The sequence below is a fragment of the Gracilinanus agilis genome, chromosome 3, assembly GCF_016433145.1.
Source record: "Gracilinanus agilis isolate LMUSP501 chromosome 3, AgileGrace, whole genome shotgun sequence".
Classification (NCBI taxonomy): Eukaryota; Metazoa; Chordata; class Mammalia; order Didelphimorphia; family Didelphidae; genus Gracilinanus; species Gracilinanus agilis.
This window is the reverse complement of record NC_058132.1, coordinates 224,338,526-224,363,923: the sequence shown is the minus strand read 5'-3', so window position 1 is coordinate 224,363,923 and position 25,398 is coordinate 224,338,526. Positions and strand designations below refer to the sequence as shown.

Here is a 25,398-nt window from a genome sequence, read left to right as displayed (position 1 = left end):
TACATTGATTATATTCAGGCTATATATCTTATGCTCATGACTTTTCTACTTGAGATTAAAAGAAACAAGGGACCAAAGATAGGATTGAAAGGGCAGAATAAAGACTTTTAAAAAGGGAGGGAAAAGAAGGAGAGGAAGCCATTAAAATAATAACATTGCAATGTTTTAATCTCTATACATAAAGACCCCATCACAGCAACTGTGGAAATTGATGAGTATAAGGTAGAAATGAAGCTCTCTTTCTGAATTCTTTAAGTAAAACCATGCTGTTTTCAACCCTTCTTTAACCAGAGACAACTGAGCAGATTAAAACTCCAGACAGATAACTAAATATTTATAGAGAAAATCAAAAAATAAAGTAGCTTCTACAGAATGACATTCAATATTATTATACAAATCACAGAAGAAATAAGTTATCAGGAATATAACAGAATGAATGCTACTCTTTTTTAAAAGGACAAACAAAAGATGACTATTTGATAGTCTTTCTCAGTCTTTTATTTTTGCTAGATATTTTGCTACTCGGCTCTTGCATCTGCCCGTGCTACTATGTCAGTCTTTGAATGTAAATTCTACAAGACTAAGGAAAAGAGGCCTCCTCACACATTAAAGTCAGTTAGTTTTATATCTCCAATGATATTGTAAGTTGCTTTTGGCAAGAGCAGTATACATACTTCTCTTTGACACCCATCAGCACACGCTGGGAACAACATAGGAGGAGAATTGGTAAACAGAGCTATATGTACACTTGGCCTAGAGTCAGGAAGACCTGATTCAAATATAGCCTCAGACTATATTTTCGCTAGATATGTGACTCTGAGTACCTCTGCCTGCCTCATTTTCCTTAACTGTAAAATGGAAATTATGTAAGCACTTGCTTTGCTCGGTTATTGTGAAGATCAAATGAGATACTATTTGTAATGTGCGTAGCAAAGTTCCCAACACAGAAGCTGTTTAATAAATTCTTTCATTATTCTTTCTACCTTGATTCAATTCAGCAAACATTTATTAAACATAGTCTGGTGGATAGGAGCCCAATTTTTCCAGGAAGCCTTGGGTTCAAATCTTCTCTTTAATACATATTAACAGTTGACCATGGACAAAGTCTCTCAGTTTCTCAGTGCCTGAGGCAAATCTCTAAGACTATAAATTACAGATGAGCTGGGGAATTGCAGAGATGGAAGGAGTTTCCATATCTGGAATTACATATATGAAAACACTGTTCCTCTCTCCTCTGCCCTCCCTACCCTTGCCCCAAAATGGAAGACACTGTCCTGATTTCTAGGAGATACAAAGACAAAGACAGCATAGTGCTTTATGTCAAGCCACTTTGATTCCAGGGGAGATGATATGGTACATAATTAACTGCATAACAAAAAGAAATGCTAAATATTGAGAAGCTCTTAACATAACAGTGATATGAGAAATTTGAGGAGAGATTATTTTCCATTGGGTGAGTCAAAAGAGGTTTCAGGGAAGGAGGGTGGGTAGCATTTGAGCTAAGTTTTGAAGGGTAGGTAGGATTTCATTAAATGGAAATAGAGAATGGGTTAGTAGTACCTTGAAGGCATACGGGACAGAGTGAACAAATACAAGAAAGTGACTAGGGGTGGCATAGATTAAGGGAGCCATGAGTCTGGCAGGAAAATTAAGCATATGGTGGCAGTAACAGAACAGTCTCAAAAATTACAAAGTTGGATCCAGATGATGGAGTACCTTGAATGCCATGTGAAGGAGATCATACTTTATTCAGTAGAAATAAGGAATTATCAAAGGTTTTTGTGTGGATAAAGATAGAACCTTTGAACATTCTGATATAGGGAAAAAAGGAACTCTCAGGTGAGTGACTACCTCCTTTTTTCTATCCACCTCTACCAATACCAAATGGCCCCTTCTTTGCTGTTTATAATCTTAGAGTGCCTAGAGCACAAAGACATTAAGAAACTTGCCTGTTGTAACTCAACCAATACATGTTGGAGGTCTTTTCCATTCCAAGACTAGGTCCTTTAGGTCTTATTGCCTCTACTTCGAGCCTATCACTAACGTAACTAAAGCTGTGCACTAGGAGGATTAATTGTGTGGAAAGCAGATAAGAGAAATTACAGGCAGAGAAACCAGTAGAAAACTAGTAGAATGGAAGATACTTTTGCAATTGCAATGAACTTTTTCTTAGCATAATGCCTGGTTCATAGTAGGCACCGAATAACTGCTTAGAGCATGAACTAAAATTAGGCTACCATAATAACCCAGGTGAAATGTAATGAGCCTCTAATCAGGACTGGTTGCACTGGGAATGGAAATGAAGATGTATATTCAAAAGAAATTGTGAAGACTGAACCAACTTGATCTTGATACCTGATTAAATGGGGGTAGGCTGGGAGGACGGGCTGAGGAAAGGGAAGAGTCAAAAAAGACAGTGAGGTCTGGACCTTGGGTGACTTTGAGAAGTATACCCAATTCTAAGGTACCATTAACAAAAAGAAGAATCTGGAGATGACCAGATTTGAGAGGAAGCTTAGTTGATTGAAGAATTTAGAAAGCAAAATAGAGAACTGAAACAATTATCTAGAATAGTAAAGTAAAAGAAAAAAGTTTTACCCAAATCATATTGTGTAAAGTGACAGGTAAAATAGAAAGAGAACTAGATTTAGATTCAAAATGGTAGGGGAATTCAAATGTGTGGCTTACTATACCAGTATAGGTGAAGGTTTTCAAGTTCACATACCCAGACTGCAATTTCAAGCTGCCTGTGAGCCCCAGAGAATTATCCCAAAGAAGGGAGGGAAGAAGTGCTCCCTTTGGGCAGCTGGTCAGAAGGGCGGGGCATGCAAAAATATCCTTGGGTGCTGGGAGGAGGGGGAATGGAGCAGCTCCCCAAATGCCAGGACTGCACACATTCCAGTACTTGGCCAACTCTCTACTATAATATGTCCTTCAATGAATTGCTCCATCTCACTGAGTTTCACTTGTAAAAGCACAGTGAGACCGGTGACCTCTAAAGATCAATTTGCATCTAAATCTATGTGATTTTATTATTTCAAACTAATTCATGAGATCAGTTGGATTCACCATTCCATTTTTGAATTTAGGCCAAAAGCAGTGAGCAAAGGAATAAGAAGTTTTAGTCAAAAGTGATTATTTTTGCAATCTTTTAAATAGACCAGTTAGTTCAAAGGGATGACTATATCTACATACTTGTTCTTTGAGAAAGTAGTGGTTCTCACTTAACAGGAATGTGATGATGCATCTGGACACATAAATTTTCAGGTAAGTCCATAAAGAATCATTAAGTATAGCAGTTAAACAGTCTACTTCCCTTTTATACCACCTTCAATTTCTTTACTTCTAGGTGTGAAGCACTTATCTGCCAGGAGCAAATCAGTTGAAAGAACTTATCTTCACTTGTTTCTCTCTACAAGGAGGGAATGAGATAAAATATAGGGACTTTCTTCCAAAGCAATGGGGAAATAAAAGAAATTTGAAAAAAAGATAAAATTGTGTGTGTGTGTGTGTGTGCGTGCATGTGTGTGTGTTTGTGTGTGTGTGTGTATTACAATTGGATGGTATAAACAAAAGGGAGAGAGACAGAGACAAATAGAGACAGAGACAGACAGAGATGGAGGGACAGAGAGAGAGAGAGAAAGAGAGAGAGAGAGAGAGAGAGAGAGAGAGAGAGAGAGAGAGAGAGAGAGAGAGAGAGAGAGAGAGAGAAAGAGAGAGAGAGAATATCAACTTGGCTAGAATCAACAGGTCCAAGTTAAAAAAAAAATCACTGAAATAAGTTTAAAAAAAAGTTAAGGGGCATGATTGAAAGGGAAAGGCAACAGTTGACACTTTATGTTAGTTAAGGGAAATACAAAGATTTCTCAAATGAATCAACCAGAGGTATTAATTGTTTCACACTAAGTGTGAATAAAGCCTCAACTTCTCGATGTAATCAATTACTCTACCACACTTAAAATAGCTATCTTAGCCAGATGACAACACCTCTATAGAATTGATAAAACAATGAAAAGGTTGCCTTCATTATAACGTGAAGAGAGTGACTGTATTTCTGCCTTTAGTGGTATCTCCAGGGCTTAGTGCTATGCTTGAAATATACTAAGTTTTAATAAATGCTTGTTGATTGACTGATTGATTGGACTAAAGGTGAAAAGGATTTGACCAATATTGAAAAAGAAGGCTATTGGATGGAATGGAGAGACAAAAGGAATAATCAGGTTGGTTGAGGACATCCAGTCATACTCTGCACAATTTGTATAAAACCGGCAAGCTGGCGTAATTACATTCACATGGGTGACAGCATAGAGGAAAGAGTTTTTCCAGCTTAGCTGTAGAGAAAGACTAGCCCTGGAGGTGAAAGGGCATGGGAAGAGATAGTTTCAGTCTCCCCAAGATGATTTTGTGAATGTGGGTGGTTCAAAAATTTTTTGACTTCCCACTGGGTGTCAGTAGTATCTAGGCACATAGCTGACATCAATGTTTGTATGGAGAGTCAAGGACAAATTAGACATACTCAGGAAATATAGCTTCCAGGCTCAAAAAGTAGCTTAACAGAAAGCTACCCACCCTAAGCCCAAGATAAATATTTTAATTACCCCAGAAAGGAGAAAAAAATATTTTCAAGAAGTAGAAACTGAGAACTACTCCTTTGCCACCTGTGCTCTAAATCTAAGTCCACTTTTTCCCAGACTTTGTATAATACTTTGTGGGAGAGTATGTCATAGACTTTTGGGTTGGGGTGCTTTGTATCAACTATTCTTCCTACATATGCTTACTAAATAAACTTTTCTAAAATCTAATTAAAGTCCGACTAATTTATATGTTGGTACTCAAAAGTAGAAAGCATAGGAATGGGGGACTTGTGAACTATAATACTGGAAAAGTATTCTTCAACCCCTAAGGGCTACCCCTAGAATCTTTACTGAAGATGTACTTTCCTTCTAAGGATTCAACTAGCCAGCGTGAGTGACAGGGTGGAAGAGTAGCTCCCAGAGCATATGCTACATGTATATTTATGTAGACTATACTTAATCATTTGGTTCACCTGAGTTTGTTAGTCTTTTTCAGTCACAGACATCTCCTCTGGGGCTTTGCAAAAGAAACAATGAATTTGCTTCCCTTTCTCTTCTCTGTCTCAGAGCCATGATTCCTTGGTGGTCATGCAACTTGCTTTATAGTGTCTTAGTATACTGCTTAGGCTGGTGAATTCATGGTAATTAAGTCCCTTTCCTTATAGTTCACAAAGGAACAATGGAATCATTGCGTTGAAGAGCATATGTGGGTAATTATTAAACACCATTTCAGTGATGGTTATGAGATGGTGGTATAAGTAGTAAAAGAATATTGGACTTTTCTCATGTGGAAATTTTAAAGAAAAGTCAAAATAGCTATCTAGCTGGAATGGCTTGAGTATAATTCTACTTGAGGATAGGGAAATAGGGTATATAGTTTATACTTTTATTACCTTCCACTCCTCAAGTTCTATGTGAAAAATGAGACCTAATGACTTCAGACACTGACACAAAAAATGTATAAATGATGATTAACAATACGGGGGAATTAATGCCAGGTGACAAATGTGATCTCTGGGTATCATTGAGATTTGGTGGGATGTGATTTATTATAGGAACATGGGTCTGGAAGGCACTATGATAATTAGAAGATAATATCTAAAAAAGTCAAATGTTTGGCTTCATAGATTTAAAGATGGGAAGTACCACACAGGTCATCAAGTTTAACATCTTCATTTTATGGATGAGGGAACTGAGTTACAGGAAAATAAAGTAACTTCCTCAAGGTCTTGCAGGCAGTAAATTATAGAGAAAAGATTTGAGCCAAGATTTGAGCCCAGATCCTTTTAACTCCAAATAGAATGTTCTCTCTCCCCTCCTGTACCATGTCTTAGAAAAACTAGCATGATATTTCAAGAAGATGTATTTAGGAGAGAAAAGAGGAACCATAAGGGAGAATCATGTTATAAAGCATACGAATGAAGATCAACATAGGCAGAAGCAAAAGTATATTTTTATTAGAAGATACTATGGACCATTTGAACAAAATTAGGAACTAGATATGTTTATTAGAATATAGATTATGGGGGCAGCTGGGTAACTCAGTGGGTTGAGAGCCGGGCCTAGAGATGGGAGGTCCTAGGTTCAAATCCGGCCTCAGACACTTCCCAGCTGTGTGACCCTGGGCATGTCACTTACCCCCCATTGTCCACCCTTACCACTCTTCCACCTAGGAGCCAATACATAGAAGTTAAGGGTTTTAAAAAAAAGAATATAGATTATGATACAGATATAGCTATGATGGGAGTTTATATTTATCCAAATATATGCTGCATTTCTCTCTCTTCCACTTATAGAGCATCTAATAATTTCCTGGATTGTTCTGTTGAAAATTTTGTGCTTCAAAAGATAGAAAAATAAACTATTCTGGATCTTATTTTTACCCACTAGGAGGAACTGGACACTTAAGGAGAAATAAGGAGAAACTTGATGGGAAAGTGATCACCCTATCTTACTGAAGGAGTAGAAAGCTGGGCACAGTTTAGATTTGGCTGTAGACTTCAAAACATAAAAGGAAAAGATAGGTAAGACCCCTCATCCTAAATAGGACATTTTGAAGAATTAAATTCTGAAGATGCAAGGGAAAAAATCAATGAGAAGGAAAAATAAATTTCTTGAAGAGATCATTGTTGATCCACAGGAAACTCACTAAGCAAGTTCAATTTTAAAGAAGATGGTAATGAGGACAAGTTAGAAAATGAGCACAGGGGGCAGCTGGGTAGCTCAGTGGATTGAGAGCCTAGCCTAGAGATGGGAGGTCCTAGGTTTAAATCTGGCCTCAGGCACTTCCCAGCTGTGTGACCCTGGGCAAGTCACTTAACCCCCATTGCTTAGCCCTTACCACTCTCCTGCCTTGGAGCCAATACACAGTATTGACTCCAAGATGGAAGGTAAGGGTTTAAAAAAAAAGAAATAAAATGAGCAGAAAGTCATAATAGAATTGAAAGTATCAGGAATGCTAAAGGTCAGAATGAGTTGATATTTAGAAAAAAAGATGAAAATAACAAAGTTTTTTTTTCTTTTACATTAAAAAAAAAGATAATGAAAGGAGAAGTGGGACCACTGTTTGGAGTGGGTAGGATGTTTGCAGAGAGAAGGCAAAACTACTCATGTCTTATTTTCCTTCTGTGTTCTCTGCCAAGAAGAATTATCTTTGAACTTTGAAAGTGTAGAACAAAAGTTAGCAAAGAGGGAATTAAATTTCAGATAAATATAGGGATAGAGTAAGATGAATTCCATTCATTTGGCTGAGGGTGAGAAAAGGACTAAGGGATAGGAATATTGAGCCACAGAACTAGAGAAGATAAAGTCATAAAAGTGACTAAGATAGAGCCAATGTTTATAGGATAGGGAGGTTAGTTTTGCTTTCTGGCTAATTTTTAGAAAAATTTCATTAAAGAGATACATAGGAAACTTTTAGAAAAGGAAGTAGAAATAACAAATAGCACAACTTCATTAGTAATAAGGGATACCAAATTAATTTCATTTCTTTTAGTGACAGTTACTAAACTATTAGATGAGGGGGAAATTGTAGCTATGTCTTATCCAAATTTTAGCAAAGGCATTTGAAAAGTTTTCTTAGTATTCTTGTGGAAAGATGTGAGTTAGACAATAGCAAAGTTAGGTATATTTGGAATTGGTCTAATTGCTGGACTCAGGCAATCATTCAAAGGTTTATATTGGGGTGTCTTAAGAATCTGACTTTGGCTCTGCTATTCAACAATTTTTTTCAATGACTAGAATGATAGAGACCTATACTTATCAAGTTCTCAGATTATACAAAACTTCAAGATATATAATGTATTTGATAATACCCAACAAAGACCTTGATGGGCAAAATGATGGACTAAATTTGAAATTTAATTTGAATAAGTTAAAAGTCCTACATGAGTTAAAAAGTCAACTTCACAAATACAAGATGATAAATGGGTAGACAACAGTTGTGGGAAAAAATACTGGAGTTTCCTGAGCTAGAAATTCAATATGAGTCAAAAAAAGTGTCTGCTTTGATTCATCTTATTATGAAAGTAAAAATCTAGGGAAATTTTGGGAGATGACAACTCCCATGGAAGTATGCTGTGGTCAGATCACATTGTGTACTCTGAGCATCACATATTAGGTAGGACTTTGATAAGATGGACAATATGTAGAGGAAGACAACCAGGATGGTAAAAGACTTCTGGATTATTTTATTCAATTCGGGAAGCGTTTATTAAGCATTTACTATGTGCTAGGCACTATGGGAGCTACTACTAATAATACAGGAAAACATGGTAGCAGTCCCTGCAGGAACTAGGGATATTTCAATTGGAAAAGACAGGAGACTTGGCAGAGGCATATATCTTCATGACAGGAGAACCATCATGTGGAAGAGGGATTCAATTTGTTCTGCTTGGCCCAGAGGGCAGAACTCAAAGCAACAAATAGAAGCTGCAGAAAGGAAGATTTGTTGTTATTTTTCAGTCTTTTTTTCAGTCATGCCCAACTTTTCATGATCCTGTTTGGTGTTTTCTAGGCAAAGATACTGCAGTACTTTGCCATTTCCTTCTTCAGCTCATTTTACAGAGGAGGAATCTGAGGCAAACAGGGTTAAGTGACTCGCCTGGCTGCAAGTGTCTGAGGTCAAATTTGAACTCAGGAATATGAGTTTTCTTGACTCCAAGCCATACCCTCTATCCACTGAACCACCTAGATGCCCAAGGAAGGTAACTTTAATCAATTCCTAATAATGACATCTGTCCCAAAGTAGAATGAACTGCTTCAGGAGGGAGTGAGCATCCCATCTGTCATTCTTCTACTTGTTTCAATTTTGAGATTATGTTATTGTTAACTTTGATGTAGTTCATATTTTAGTGATGAAAGATGATGAGGTAGACTTTTAAAAAAATATTTTTCCATGGTTACAGGATTCATGTTCTTTTCCTCCCTGCCTCCCAGAGCCAACAAGCAGTTCCACTGGGTTATACATGTATTATCACTCAATACCTATTTCCATATTATTCAATTTTCATAATAGAGTAATCTTTTAAAAGCCAAAAACCCACATCCTATATCCATATAAACAAGTGATAAATCATGTTTTTCCTCTGCGTTTCTGCTTCCACAGTTCTTTCTCTCGATGTGGATAGCATTCTTTCTCATAAGTCATCAGGTAGATTTTTTGTTGATGAGGTTTGTTGAATGAGTTCCTCAGACTAGACTTTGTAATTCTTGTCTCTCTGTATTCAAGCAAACTTTCCCTTATTCCTGGTCTGTATTTCCTTTCATCTATGCCTTTAAGTAGCTTCATTTTCTTTTAAAGTTTAGCCAAAGTGTTACCTTCTCCAAAAAGACTTCCTAGTTGTTTCTGCTCTTTAATTTGCCAATTACTTCAAACCTTCTTACTTACATATATGTAATATTAGAACTAAAACTAAAAATTCTTTTGGTGGGAGGTGGAGCATAGAGGAAGAGAAAGTAATGGGGATGAATAACTTAGTGAACAATCTGGGATGGGAGTAGTGACCTGGTGATGGAATATGCTTTCCTATTCCTGAGGTCAGGGGACAGTCCAACTACTACATCATCTACTTATATGGAGAAAGGTTATCATCTGTTCCTAAGATAATCTTATCTGTGCTCCATGGAGAACTGCAGTAGGGGGAGATTGCCCTGGGAGAGGAACTAAATGGAAATAAGGCTCTATAGAAGTGAGACCAAGAGAGAAATCATAGTCTTGCAAAACAAAAGGGAACCCTTGCAGTGGGATTATTTAAGGAAATGGTGTATTGCTGTGTAGCACAAGAAGGTAGAGGACCATGAAATGTTAAGATTCCACAAGGCACAAGGGATGATGGTGTTGTCTAGATTTTCATGGCTGGGCTCAGGACTGGACAATTTGCTTATCCTAAGCTAGTGCCCTGAGAGAAAGCCAGGGTGGCTCCACTCACATTATGGATCTTTGTTGAAGCTTCCAGTAGAATGCGAATTACTTGAAATCATTGTTTATTTTTTGCCTTTATCCCTATAAAATAGCATATAGAATGGAAAGAGGGCTTAAACATAGCAGGCATATACCAAATGCTTGTTGAATATAATGGCATTTTCTCTTAGCTTCTCTATTTCTAGATCAAAGAACCCTTATTTAAAAAATGTCTAGTCAAGAGGGTTCATGGGTCAACAGGGAGTGGATGAAAAATATACTTTGCATTTAATGACAAGCAGCTGGATGGAGAACCCATTAATCCATCAACATATATCTCAGACAGGCACTGCAAATGGACCCTGAACTGGTCTCAGAATTAAATAGGAAGAGTAGAGCAAGATGAATTTCATTTGAGGAATTAAGTGGCACTTTCAGTGAGCCCAAGCTGCTCCCTATAGCAAATGCCCATCACTTTAATATCAATATTATTTTTCTAATGCTATATGACTTTGCATAAAGAAAGACCAAAATCTCAGAGAGCTGTAAGTAACCTGAAGAAAATCAGAAAGACATAGAGTTGAAGTAAAAAGAATGATATTGGTAACCAGATATGACTCACTCGTGAGAAACAGCATAAAAAACACATATGTTACTGAAAAAGAGGTCATACCAAGAGAGTGAAGTATAAGTGATGAATAGCCCAAATACCACATGGCAAAAGAAGGTATCTGGCATGTTGAATAGATTGCCTATATGGGATCTATGCAACAACATGGACAAGAATTGCATACTGTAAAAGAAGATATGATTTGGTTGTACTTTGCTCTCATGGAAAGAGTACCCCATAGAATCAAAAATAATTATAACTGGACATAATCTTGAAGACTATTTATTTAATACATATCTAAAGAAGAATAGTCTCTATAATTTCCACTGGATAATCACCCAAAATTCATATGAAGGCCTCTAGTGATGGGGAAACCCTATCTTCTAAAGTAGCCTGTCACACTTTTGGGTCGATAAAAATCTGATGCTCTGCAGTTTCTATTCATTATTTCTAGGTCTACTTTTTAAGACCAAGAACAAAGCTAATTTCTGGTTTATAAGCTATATTTCAAATGTTTGATGTTGACTATCATGCCTTCCTTAACTCTTCTCTTTTCCAGGTTAAGATTCTCTAGTTCTTTCAACTGATTCTACATGGCACAGTTCCATAGTCTTTCACCATCAGTTACCCTCCTCTTGACAGGTCAACTTGTCACTATCCTTAAAGGGTGGTATCTAGAATTGAAAATAATACTCCAGATGTGGCCTGAAGAGGACAGAACACACTGAGAATATAGTCTCCCATATTCTGGTCATTCTGCCTCACTTAATGCAGCCTAAGGTCACATGAAGTTTTAGGCCTCATCTGTTTTATTAATAATAGCTAGCCTTTATATAGTACTTTAAGGTTTGCAAAGGTTATACATATTTTATTACACTTATCTCACTATTAACTCTATTGCACTTATGGTTGACTAACCTCCTGAATCTTTTTTTCAGGTAAATTGGGGTTGAGGCTTGACTCTTTCATTTTGAACTTTTGAAGTTGATTTTTCAAAACCTAGATATAGAATTTTGCCTTTATTCTTATTAAATTGCCTCCTATTATAATTATCTCATAATTCTAGTTTATCAAGATCTTTTACGATCTTGTCTAATATTTCAGCTGCCTATCTTAGTTTTGTGTCATCTACAAACTCAACAAGCATGTAATTCATGCCTTCATCCAAATCATTGAATAAAAAATATTATGTAAGGTCCTAGGAGAGGTGCCTGGAACAATTCACTGGAAGCATCTTTCTAAGGTGACACTAAACCACTAAGGATGTCCAATCAATCTATCCACACTGAAGAGATAATGGATCCATTGAAACATCAAAGAAATTGTTGAGTATTAGTTTTCTACTTATTATTACAATAGCATTCTATTTATCATATTCATATTCTACTTATTTCTGGGCCTTATACTATCTGGCAATGAATTAGTGCTAATTGTCTAGAATAGAGATACAAAGATTATTTTACCCACAATCTTTAATTAAAAAAAAGCATTTTTCAATATTTTCCCATGTTGTATCATTAACTTCTAATTGTTAAGTTTTGCTAGTTTAAAAATATTTTTTTCATTTAAGAATATTTTTATCATGATTTGAAATGGATTTGGAGATTTATTTAGCTATATTATGAATTGGTAGTATACTAGTTTTTCTCCTTCCATGCCTCTTCTTCTACTTCAATTTTGCAACTGAATTTCAGTTTAAAATTTTTCAATCTCTCTTGGAAATTTTTGAAAAATCTGGCTTCATTGAGTATGGCATGTGTGTTTGTGTGTCTCTGTGTGTGTGTGTGTGTGTGTGTGTGTGTGTGTGTGTGACTCTTAAAAGAGTTGTAGGAATGGCTGTTATATTAGATGAGTGAATGATAGGAAATCAAAGTGGTGTTGAAGAAGATTCTCTTCTATCTTTGGATTAATTAAAACCTGAAAAAGCAAAGGAGAATATATTGTCTAATGAATGACTTCCTCATTTCATTATGGCTTCCATTTATATGTCCGGCACTACAGAAATTGGGACAAGAAGTTATCTGCTTCAGGCAGCATTTCCCTGTTGGCAATCTCAACAGCATTCCAGGCTAGTTAGAAAATATTAAATTAGACTAGTCAGGAGAGTATGTAGGTTCGAAGATATTCACATGTAGAATTTTAGATACAAACATAATTTAGGCACAATAATGGCATTTTGCTGCTATCAGCTATTAAAAATGTTAATAGGATTCTGACAAAAGGGTGATAAAATTATTGTACAGTGCAATGCTGAAATTGTTGGTCACACAGCACTTTGGCAATTTATGCAGATTACTTTTTTAACCCTTTTATTAGAATGAAAAGCAGACTTTCTTTTAAAATGAAAAATATTCCATCCTGACTACTTTTGGCAAATAATTATGTTATTATTCCTTCTGATAGGAATAACTTGTTAATTACAGTATGTCACCAGTATTTTATATGAAGCAAGAGTTTTAATGCTTAGGACTACGTGGTTGACTTTAAGTTGTTTTTTTTTTTTAACAACTATTTTAATTTTTTGACGTTCTGACATGGCAATTACATAGATTTTATTTCTTTTAAGTTGTAAAAGAGAGAGAACCAGGTCCACTTGAAAATAATAATTTCTAGGGATCCATATATGAAAACACTACAATCAGGAAACTCTTCAAAGAAAATTAACATTGACTGAAAATTTTAGTCATTTGAATTGAGAGGTGGAAAAAAAAAAGAGAAATAGCTGATGATTTTTAAAAGCCCTCTTGATGAAATAAAAAAGATAATAATAATGGGAGGAAAATGTAACATTCAGGACACCTCTTCTGCTTATAATTCTTTCTCATATTTCTGGTGTGCTATTTGCCTTGAGCTAGACTTATTTTGCCTGTGATGAGTTAAGTCCAGGGGTGAGAGGCTCTCCTGAATGGCCCAGAATCCCTCCTGCTCTTCTGGAGTGTTAGGATGCTAACCCTGTCAGGTAGCTAATTACTAATTCATATGTCTGGTTTGTGGTTGTCCTCTAATTTCATTAGATTTCACTTCATTCATTAAACATGCCTGTCATTTATTCCTCTCCCAAGGTCCTTGATTTTGTGTCCCTTCAGTATTTTGACCATGTGACAAGACCTAATCATTTAAAGAACTCCCAGCACTGCAGCAGTCAGGCAGCTTTTATAGTTTGTTTTGGAATTCAATTGTGGTGTCCCTTGAGCCTGTCTATCTCTGGGGTGATTATGCAGGCATACTCTCGCCTGGCCAGTAAATGAGGTCAAAACTACTGTCGGTCTTCTCAGCCAGGACTATAATGGATGGACTGGATTATATTAATAACAGTAAAAACTGTGTATGCCTCTCATTCAGAACACTCCAAACATTAAAGTACAGTAAGGATCCTTTACTCATTAACCCTCACATCACTCCTCAGAAAATAGATTAAAATAAATGTTTTCCTCAGTAAAGAAACTCAGATGCCAACATAGACTATCTTCCTTTTTAAAGAGCTGTTGTGCATAAAGATAAAATCAAATATCAGATGCAAAAGTACTTTGAAGAGCTAAACATCCTGTACAAATAATATAAAAGTCATAATTAAGCGCCAGAGCTAGAAAAGTGGTATTTATTCAGTATAAAATACAATGAGCTTGAGGAGTACTCTAGCCAAGAAGAATTTGACTATACTCTCCCTGATTATACTCTCCCTAGTAGCTAAAGTGGCAATATCTTCCATTACTTCTTTTCTGGGAAGATTCTCTAAAGCTATCCAGATTTGTGAAAACCGTGTATTTTTTACTTTAGTCACTGCCATGACTGGGATAGAGCCTTTTCATTCATTCATTCATTCATTCATTCATTCATTCATTCATTCATTCATTCATTCATTCATTCATTGTCTTATTCAACAAGTAATTATTGAGCATCTTCTATGTGCAAAGTACTATCTAAGATACAGAGTAGTAGAATAATAGTCCCTGCCTTTGAGAAACTTATGATCTGTTTGGTGAGATGCAATATACTTATGTGCATAATATTCAATCATGAAAAAAATTAATGATATAATTTACTGTTACATGACAATCTACTTCAGTATCTGCCAAGAAAATCCCATATGGATCACAAAGAGTGGGGCACAAATGACCAATAAGAGTTATTACATAACACTTTCTGGTTACAAAGTACTTTATAAAAATTAGCTCACTTGACCCTCTGAACAACCTGTACGACAGGCTATACAAATATTATCCCTATTTTACAGGTAAGAAAACCGAGTTTTAGAGAAAAGCCAGAATTAGGTCATAGAAGTTCCAACAATTAATCAATTAGCATTTATTAAATATATTCTGGATACTATGCTGGATGCTAGAGTTACAAAGACAAAATATGAGACAGTTCCTGTTTTCAAGGAGCTAACTTTCTATTAATTCTGAGTCTATTGCTCCTTCTATCACATTGTCTCTGGATAGCTATAAAATGAGAATATAACATAGTTTTCACAAGGTGTAACATAATAAGTCAAGGGTAAGAACAATAAGTACTCTAAAGTCAAAAGAAGTAAAGAAAGTCCAATGGGTTTGAGTGGTTCTAGAAGATTTCACAGAGAAAGTGGGCTTTGAAAAATGGGTGAGATATGGATATTTGGCAAATTTGAATGGGTTGGAAGGGTTGTATAGAAAAACAATGGAAGTAAAAGTTTAAACATTTCACTGTCATTAAATATAAAGGACCTCAAATTTCAGGATAAGGAGCTGGAACTTTATCTTGTGGACAATGGTGCTTAATCCATGGTAGTTGGTCAAGTTAATAAAAAGTAATAAAAGTAATGTCTTAGGCAAATAAATCAGTTGGTAGCATATTAGGGAAATTTAAAGGAAATTTAAATTTAATAGTAACTAGTTGAGTCAATGGTTAAATCACTGGACCTGGAGTCAGAAAAATCTTTTTTCAAACCCAGCCTCAGACACTGTCTAGCTGTATGACCTTGGGAAAGTTATTTAATCTCTAAATACCTAGGAGGATGCTAGATAGCTCAGTGGATAGAGCGCTGGACCTGGACTCAGGAAGGCTTCAATTAAAAGCAGATTTCACACACTTCCTAGCTATGTGGCCCTGAGCAAGTCATTTAACTCCTGATTTCCTGACAAAAGGATCTGCTGGAGAAAGAAAGGGCAAAGTACTCCAGTATCTTTGTGAAAATGAAAAACAAACAAACAAAAACAACAACCCACAAATAGTTATAGTCCATGAGGTCACCAAGTCAGACACAGCTGAAAGACTGAACAACCAAAAAGGGGAAAGAACAGAAAGAGGTAAAGCCACTATTAATTTAAGAATGAGGACCTGTGCTAGGGTGGGGCCACAAACCAAGTAGTAACTTAATAAATTTGGGGAAAATGAGTACCAGAGAGATTAAGTGATTTGTCCCAATTCAAATAGTTTATTAGCGACAGAGGGAGGCTTTTGTCCCAGGATCTTTTGATGGTGATAGGAAAAAAATTTCATTACCAGAAGACTATCTATAAAATGATTAAATGACCAGGTACTTTTTAAAAAAATATCATAGCAATGATTTGGTTCTTTCTTTTGTGAAATACATTTATATTTTAATATTACCCAGGAAAACAACTGTTCTTATTCAAAGATATTTTAAGTATTTCAAAGTAAATTCCTTTTAAACAGAATATATTCTCTTGTCCATAAGTTAAAATATAAAATAAAGTAAAATCTTGAATTCTACTGAACAGTACTTAATAAACACTAACATTTTAAAAAGCTTAAAGAGACCATATGACATGTTGGAAAGAAAATAAATATAATAAAATTTAAAGGAGCTTTTCAAACATAAAAAGTTTAAATATGAATTTTATGTGAGATTTCATTGAACTCTTCCATTATATTTTCCTTGCCTTGTATGTGGTAGTTAAGTCTTAAGAGTGTTTCAATGTTTTCCTTGCAAGAGTTTATTCTCCACTGGATCTGTACAGTTCCTATTGACTTTCCTAAGCCTTTGATAGGTTTTTGATGCACAGGTGGAGGAAATCTAAGCTCTAAGCAATAAAGGAAGCTTATTTGGTTCATCATTTCAACAGAAACTGTTGATAGATGACAAAATGAAAACAACTAATTTCAGATGATTTGCTGACCTTTAATGTAAAGCAGTTCTCAAACTTTTTAGTTTCAGGACCCCTTTACACTTATAAAAAAATATTGAGATCTCTAGAGTGTGTTTGTTTATGTGGGTTATATCTATTCATATTTACTCTATTAGAAATTAAAACTGATAAAATTAAAAAATATGTTATTTCATTTATTTATATTATATATTTAAATTACATGTTAACATACATAGTATTTTATGAAAAATAATTATATTTTCCAGAAAAAATTAGTAATATAAGCAACATTGTTTTACAAGTTTTACATTTCTCTTTAATATCTGACTCAATAGAAGAAAGCTGGATTTTCACATCTGCTTCTCCATTCAGGCTGTTGCAATCTGTTACTCTGGTTTAAATATGTGAAGAAAGTCCTGGTCACACACATATGTAGTTGGAAAAGGGAGGAGACTTTTAATAGATGAACAATGTCTTAATATTATTGTGAAAATAGTTATGACCTCGCAGACCCCCTGAAAGGATGTTGAAGGCCTCAGGATTCTGTTAGCTATACATTGAGAACTGCTGATGTAAAGGAATGAACATGAGACTCTTAGGTTAGTTTCTTTCTTTTCTTTTTTTAACATTTCTTGATTAAAGTTTATGTATCATATTGGGTCTGTACTTAGAGACTTCGTAAGTTATATTATTCCCCCACTGATGCATATAAAATTTTATGACATAATAATTTGGTATGAAAAATAAAGTATTGTGTAAATTATGTTGGCAATGAAATATCTCCATTCATAAATCATTTCCTGTACCAAATTACCTCCCTCTTCATGATTAGATGATCATTTATCTCTCACATGCTCATATTAAATGAATATGCAAATTCTTAGAAGATATTTAATTTAAAGTTGCTTTTTAAATCACACTACAATATATGCTATTACAATATGATACCTTACATTTCATCTATTGCATAATTTTTAAAAATGAATTACCTATGTATTTGTTAAATCTCTGAGCTTCCTTAGGTGAAACCTTTTAAAACATTTTTTTCCCACCTTATGCTAACTTGGGAAAACTATTGTTAAAGCAGAATCTCACAAATGAAAAATTGGAAGGGTTCTCAGAGGCTATTGAGGTCAACTTCAATGTCCGTAAGGGTCACTATAAAATCCAGTGACAGGAAGCGTATTACTTACCAATTCACATGACTTTACCTTTCTGGTGGATGGAAATTTTGATGATATGTTGCCTTACATAGAGCTGAAATCTACCTTTCTGCAATTTCTATGCATTTCCCCATATAATTCTTTTGGGGATCAAGAAAAAATATTACAAATTTCTTTTCTGCATAATAGCCTTGACTGCTATCATGTACCCCCAAGTCTTCTCTTTTTTTCCTGGCCAAATATCCTGGATTCTGTCAATTTCACTTTGTATAGCAAGTTGTTTAACCCTTTCTTGGTACAGGATGCCCTTTATTGGATGCCCTTCAGCTCATCTGTTTCTTTTCTAACATGTGGTGCACAGAAGTTAACACAGCAGTCTAGAAGTAATTTGACCAGTGTGGAATACAAGAACACTCTTAGCTCTCTCCTTTTAGACATGATATTCCTTTAATTCAATGTAGGATTGCACTAACTTTTGGGGTTGCTATATGGCATGCTTCACTTATATTGAGTTTGCCATCCATGAAAACATCCACATCCTTTTTCAGAAGAATCGTTACCTTGTCTCCTCTGCCCTCTTGCCTTCTAATTGTGAATCTAGCTTTTTGAATTTGTGTCAGATTTCATATGTATCACTACGTAAATTTTAATTCCTTAGCATCAACCCATAGTTCTATACTAAGTCAAGTTTAAAAATACTTTTGCTCATTTGGGGGATAGGTAAAGAGAAAAGAATGTTTCATGTCCTTAAAATATTGTCAAATATTTGTATATACATGAGGTAAGATTTTTCAAGCCAATTTCATGAGTCAGAAACCATCTGTTTTTTTTTTTTCCTTTTGGTCTTGTTTTACTCTTCAAATTAAAATGGTACAGGCTGAAATGTCTGATTGTAGGACATATTTGTTCCAGTTATTCATCATGAACATGTATTCCCACGAAAGAGCTTAATTTATTTGGATTTGGAAGAGTGTATGGCAGTAGTGTAAGCCATCATGAAACCCCTGGGATCACAGAATTTAAGCAGTAATATCTCTTGACCCTTATATTGAAATAGAAATGTAAGTATCTTAAAAACTTTCAGCCTGATGGATTTCGAATGAAAAAAAGGGAAATGGTAAGAGGGAAAGAAGGAAAAAAATGGCATAACTGATGGCCTTAGAGATGAGACTGCTTAAATATTTCTGTTTAATACCCTCTCAGGGTTGTAGTCATTCCATTGGTTTCACTCATTTAAGTCCCTCTTCCTTAGATCATTCCTCATTGTCTAGCTTATCTTCTCAAAACATTACTGATCTTATCAAATCTTTGATCACATCATTCTTCTGTTTTAAAAAATTGCAGTGCCTCCCCATTGCCTACTGAATAAAGTCCATACTTGTTAGTGTTATTCTATTCAAAGCTCTTCAGAATTAGACACTAATTTACTTCATATACTTATTTCTCTTTCTGGGCATCCACACTTTTGAAAACTGGATCATTGGTTCCTCTTTCTTGGTCATACTTCAAGATACAAGATATATCAAGATAATACTTCTCCAATTGTACCTTTTGGTGCTCCTTATTTAGAATGCCCTTTAGGCAATTATGCCAGTTAATTCTTACCCATCTTTCAAGAAAACTTTCAAACTTCATGGTCATGAAGTCTTAAATGTTCTTTACAACTAGATTCCCCCCAACCACCCTTTTTTGAAGTCTCAGAAGACTTTGACTATAATCTCATCAATCTGGCATATCCGTCTTTTATATAGAAATGTCATGGAACTCCAGTTTCCCTTTACACCACAAATTCTGTGGAACAGGAAATTCCTTTCCTTCCTGCATTCTCATTAATGTTGAGGAAAAGGTGACCCTAGGCACCAAAGATTCATGATAAGGAAAGACCCCTGACAGAAATATTCTTTTTGGATTATTCCCTAGATTCCAAGATGGACACTGATACTATTGTTGTATCTAAGACATCCCCCCACTCCTGCCCAACCTCATTCCATTACCTCATCCTGGTTCACTTAGATCCCTGTTATTATAAGACTATAAAAAGGCCAGAACATACCCCCTCTAGGAGGCAGTGTCCCATCCATGCTGTCCTCCCAGCCACTTCAACATGACTTCTAAATTAATAAATTTCTCTTTTGAGGGGCAGCTGGGTAGCTCAGTGGATTGAGAGTCAGGTCTAGAGACAGGAGGTCCTAGGTTCAAATCTGGCCTCAGACACTTCCCAGCTGTGTGACCCTGGGCAAGTCACTTGACCCCCATTGCCCACCCTTACCACTCTGCCACCTAGGAGCCAATACACAGAAGTTAAGGGTTTAAAAAATAAATTCCTCTTTTCATTTCTAAGCTAAGTTATGGAGTCTTATATTCTTGCAAAGGGTACCCATCTCGAATGTCAGGGTTTCACCTCAAGGCTCCCACAACAATTATATATGTAGCTTTCTTTCTTTCCTTCCTTCCTTTCTTCCTTCCTTCCTTCCTTCCTTCCTTCCTTCCTTCCTTCCTTCCTTCCTTCCTCTGTCATTGTTCTTTTTTTCTAGGACCCAGGAACTCCCATTTCTAGAGCTGGTTCTCTATCTATTGACTGAGTCACCTATTTATCCGTGTTTCAGGTTCTCTGAGAATTAAGAGGTTGGAATAGATCTGTAAACTTCCCTCTCCTTATTGTTTTTTTTAATTATTTCATGTTATTGTTGATTTTTTTTTTGAATAGACAGTTGGGGAAGTACAAAGAGAAATTATGTAAGCCTCAGTTTCCTCATCTATAAAACAGATATAATACTTTCACAACTTGGGTCATGAATTTTTGTGAGAAAAGCACTTTGGATACCATCAATATCTACTTACACATGAGTTATCATTAACATTACTCATATCCACCCTTCTTTCAGAACAAACGGCCACCTCTCCACATTATGAAAGGATAGTATATTTTAAACCATAACATTCTATGGAACTGTTTGCCTGGTTTTGGCATGATTTATAAATTACCATCCATGCATTGCTCTGATCCTCTTTGACATAGAGTATTTTCCATTCACACACACAAACAAACATACTACACACAAGTTACAAGAATGTAGAAAGATGTATAAAATATGATAGCATGCACATTCAAACAGAACTTTTAGAGTAATGTCACTTAGGACCTCAGAGACTCAAAATATCATTCTGAGGAAAAATTAGGTTCTAATTACAAATTGAGAAATGAGGTTATGGGGGAAAATGGTTAAATTACTTGTCCATGATCATGAAGAAAATTAAAGAATGAAACTGAATTTAGGACAGGAGGTTCATTAGGCTCTTATGTAAGCTGTTTAGCCAAATCCATAGATTCTATTCCATTAAATTCTACAATCACTTATTCCACACCTCCAATATGCAAAAAAATACATAACCTCCGGACCCCCCAATAATGTAGTTTCAGTTATACTGAATGATAATGAGCTCTACTCAGTTACTGAAAACCTTCCATCAGTATGCCTCAGATATTATTGCTCCAAAATGATTCTGTATTTTCTATATATTTTGTATTTACTTATCCCTCCAGTGGAATGTAATCTCTTTGAGGACAGGGAATATTTTGTTTTAGTATTCTATCTTTGGTACACCAGTACCTAGCTCAGTGACTATATAGCCTTGCTATAATTAACCAAAACATGTTCAATTAAATTGAATTGTTTGTTGTTTGTTGTCCCATCAAGGAATGATTTGATAGATATTTTCTTTTTCAATGTGTTATTTTAGTATTGCATAGACATCTAAATAATGGTCCTTCATTTGCAATTGGGTGGTGAACTGCAGAGACACTCCTTATAAAGAGCTAATCTTTTGTCAAATCATTCAGATAATAAAGAAAAAGACATTTCCTTTTTGAATTACCAAGATAATTGCTTCAATTCCCTACATAATTTGATTGTTTAGACACAGCCTTTGGCCAGCTTAGGGAGGATGAAAGGAAATAGGTCATTTCAGGATCAACTGCATCTTTGGGTTTGAATAAACTTGAGAAAACTATGTTCTCTTAAAAAAAATCTAAAAATTTGTTTATGATCTTAGAACTACAGCCTGAAACTGAGTCTAGAGCAAGAAAATGTTAATGCTGGTAAAAATGCATTAAGGATGTATTTTGATAAAAGAGCACAAAATTTTAAGGTGCTTTTGGGGAGGAGAGAAAATCATTAAATGGTTACTTATACAATGTGTCTTCCAGGTAAGTGAGTCTATTTTAAACATGATGATGTGCTCAGTCTTCCATGGGACACTCTTCTGTAATTAGTATGAATGTCTAGAGCCCCCATTGCTTCAGAGCCCTAGGCTAAAAGCATATACAATTAGCTCCTTCATTATCCTGTTCTTATATAGCATTGAAAACCATATGATTCCCATTTCGCTCAGTTCTCTGCTGTGATCTTCATATGTCAGAGTTGCCCTCTCCAGGGTGAAAACTCAACCAATCCATTCTTTTTTTAATAGCTACTTAAACCATATTCCCCTCAGTGATGGGGCTACTCATTATTTTCCATCTTTTGGAATGAAAAGTGTGAGTCAGTGTTTACTACAGTGGTAGCAAATGATTGAAGGTTTGTGTCTGTTTTCAGATCCTGCCAATAGAGCAGTCGCTCTATCTAATTTTAAGTAATTTGATCATTTGATCAACATGATGCTGACTTCCAAATATATCAACAAATCTATTTCATTTCAGTAATACAAAAGCAGCTACTAGCAAAGGTACAACTGGGTAAATCTGGCTATTGTGCTCATTGGTTTAAAGGCATACCTTATTTTATTGAGTTGCGGTTTTCTGGGCTTGACAGAAGTTGATTTTTTCTACAATTTTCTACAATTTCTCTACAAATTGAAGGTTTATGACAACTGTGCATCAAGCAAGTGTGTCAACACCATTTTTCTAAGAGTGCATGCTCATGTCATGCCTGTGGATCATATTTTGGTTGTTCTGGCAATATTTTAAACTTTGTCATTATTATTATATCCGTTATGGTGATCTGTGATCTTTGATGTAACTATTGTAATTATTTTGAAATGCTAAGAACCATGACCTTAAAAGACAGTGAACTTAAATAATGAAAGTGAACTCTGACTGCTCCAATCAGGGACCTCCTTCTTTTCTTTCCCTTTCCTGGGCTTCCCTATTGCCTAAAACACAACAACATTAAACTTAGACCAATTAATAGCCTGACAAAGCCCCTAAATGAAAGAGAGAGTCAATTGGGGTTGCAAAAGTCCTCATTATGCAATTTTAAGAAATTGCTACAGTCACCTAACCTTCAGCAACCATCAACTTGATCAGTTAGTAGCCATCAACACTAAGGCAGAACTTTCCATCAGCAAAAACATATAACCCACTGAAGGCTCAGACGATGGTTGGCATTTTTTAGTACGAAAGCATTTTTAATTAAGGTATGTGCATTGTTTCTTTAGGCATAATATTATTGCACATTAAATAGAGTACAGTATAGTGTGAACCGAACTTTTATATGAACAGGAAAACCAAGAGATTTGTGTGACTTGCCTTATTGCAGTATTTGCTTTGTTTTGGTGATCTTGAACTGAACCTGCAGTATCTCTGAGGCATACCTATATTTGCCTTGTTCATAGGCTGAGCTGTTTCTTAGGCTATAGGCTATCTGAGTTAAAACCATTAGGGAAAATAGTTATCAACTTATTGTTTTCATGTCACATTTGCCTGTTTAATTATGAAGTAGAAACAGAAAATATGATCGATTCCACAAATACATTTTGACTCTCCAGTTACATTGTTGTTTCCAATTATATGAAAACTCTTTATAATTCTAGACATTGGATATGCCCCTAGATAAACATGGCTAAGAAGAAAAGGCTCTCCTTTGGTCAAGCAGTATTCCTGTATTTCTCCTTATCTAATACCATGCATTCAATTGGACAGTGAATGCATTGTTGAGGTTTATTATAATATACTCTAATTTAAACAGTAATCAATCAATCAATAAGCATTGATTAAGGGTTTGCTATAATACAATGGCTAAAATGAAGCACTTTCATTCTAACATGGGAGACAACTTATATACATGTATGTATATAAAATATATTTGAGGTAATTTTAGGGGACAAATATTAGCAACTTAAGAGATTAGGAAGAGCTTTATATAAGAGGTGATGCACAAATTGAGATCTGAAGTGAGATAGGGACCCACAGAAGCAGAGGTAAGGAGGGAGTGTGCCTTAGGAATAGGGAATAGCTTCTACAAAGACACAAATAGAAAAAATAAAGAGTTCTGTATAAGAAGCAGCAAGAAGGGCAGTATGGGTAGACTCTGGAGAGTGGGAAGGAGAATAATGTCTAATCCTAGAAAGGGAGCTTTGAGATAAATTTGTGAAGGGCTTTAATGCCAAACAGAGGCTCTCTAAATAGATGGTTCTAGAGATGATTTGGAACCAAACCAAATCAAACCAAACCAAAAATTCTGAAAAGAAAATTTGAAAAAAAAATCATAAAAGAAATGGGAAAGAGTATTGGTTTTAGAATTTGAGGTCCCAACACAACTCTGCTACATATGACCTGTGTGACCTTGGGAAAGTCACTTAACCCTTGAGAGGCAGAGTTTCCTTTTTTTATAAAATGGAAAGGCTGAACTAGATGACCTCTAAGATCCCTACTACTTTTTAAATCTATGGTTATAGGATCCTAAAATATGTATGAAAAGGTTCCCCTGACTTCATAGGAATCATTTTTGCTGACTGAAGAACCATGACAATGCCCCATGGTGGTCTGGATTATATTGTCTCAGCATTTTGTTCAAGCTATCCAAGGGCTATAAGGGCTATAGGGATGCTGAGAGTAATTTTGACCTCTGTCTACTTTGCTGCATATTCAGCAAAACATTTCCCTCTCTTGAATAGTGCATGGAATAGAGAACATTTATTCTGAAACTATGGCAAGGATGGAAATTTAATTTGTGCAGTTCATGATTGCTTTGATGCTGTTTCTAATGGTCTGGACTCATTGTTATCGCTTTTAAAATACAACATTCTATGTAACCCTTGTTTAGAGAATATATAAATGTTACATGTTCAAAGCAAATCTGCTTAAGATAATGCTTTCTTTTTTTTCTTAAATGTTGTCCTTGAATCAATCATTCTAGACAAGAAGATGCCATGATTTTTCAAGAGACAATATTTTAAAAATAATACTACTGCTGTAAAGGGGTATAGGGTATTCAGGGAAGACTAGTACATCTGATGTGAAGACTTGCTGATCCCTTTTCATGGCTGTTTTTCTCCTTTGATATACACCTACCACCCAGCTTTCACCCGTAGCTCCAAGAAGTTGTAGGATGCACAGCGGCCACAGCCTAGTAAATCAGGTAAGCTAAACCAGGATGAGGGTTGCCAACATGGCTCAAACTCATTGGTGAGTTAGGGGAATGTGTACTCCAAGTATGTGAAGACCTCCTGGTAGAAGGGGCAAAGAAGAACAATTTATTTCAACAGTTATGAAGGCAGTGGGAGCAAGCATTGAAGGGTGATTAGAGACTGGTTAGACATCAAAGAAGCCAAGATCATCCAT

At 35.6% G+C, this 25,398-nt stretch overlaps 1 protein-coding gene across 1 annotated transcript in view; it reads right to left on the bottom strand.

Annotated features, from left to right (window-relative positions):
• The window catches only part of TMEFF2 (transmembrane protein with EGF like and two follistatin like domains 2), a 324,024-nt gene that overhangs the window by 63,157 nt on the left and 235,469 nt on the right, over window positions 1-25,398 (bottom strand). The window lies entirely within an intron of this gene.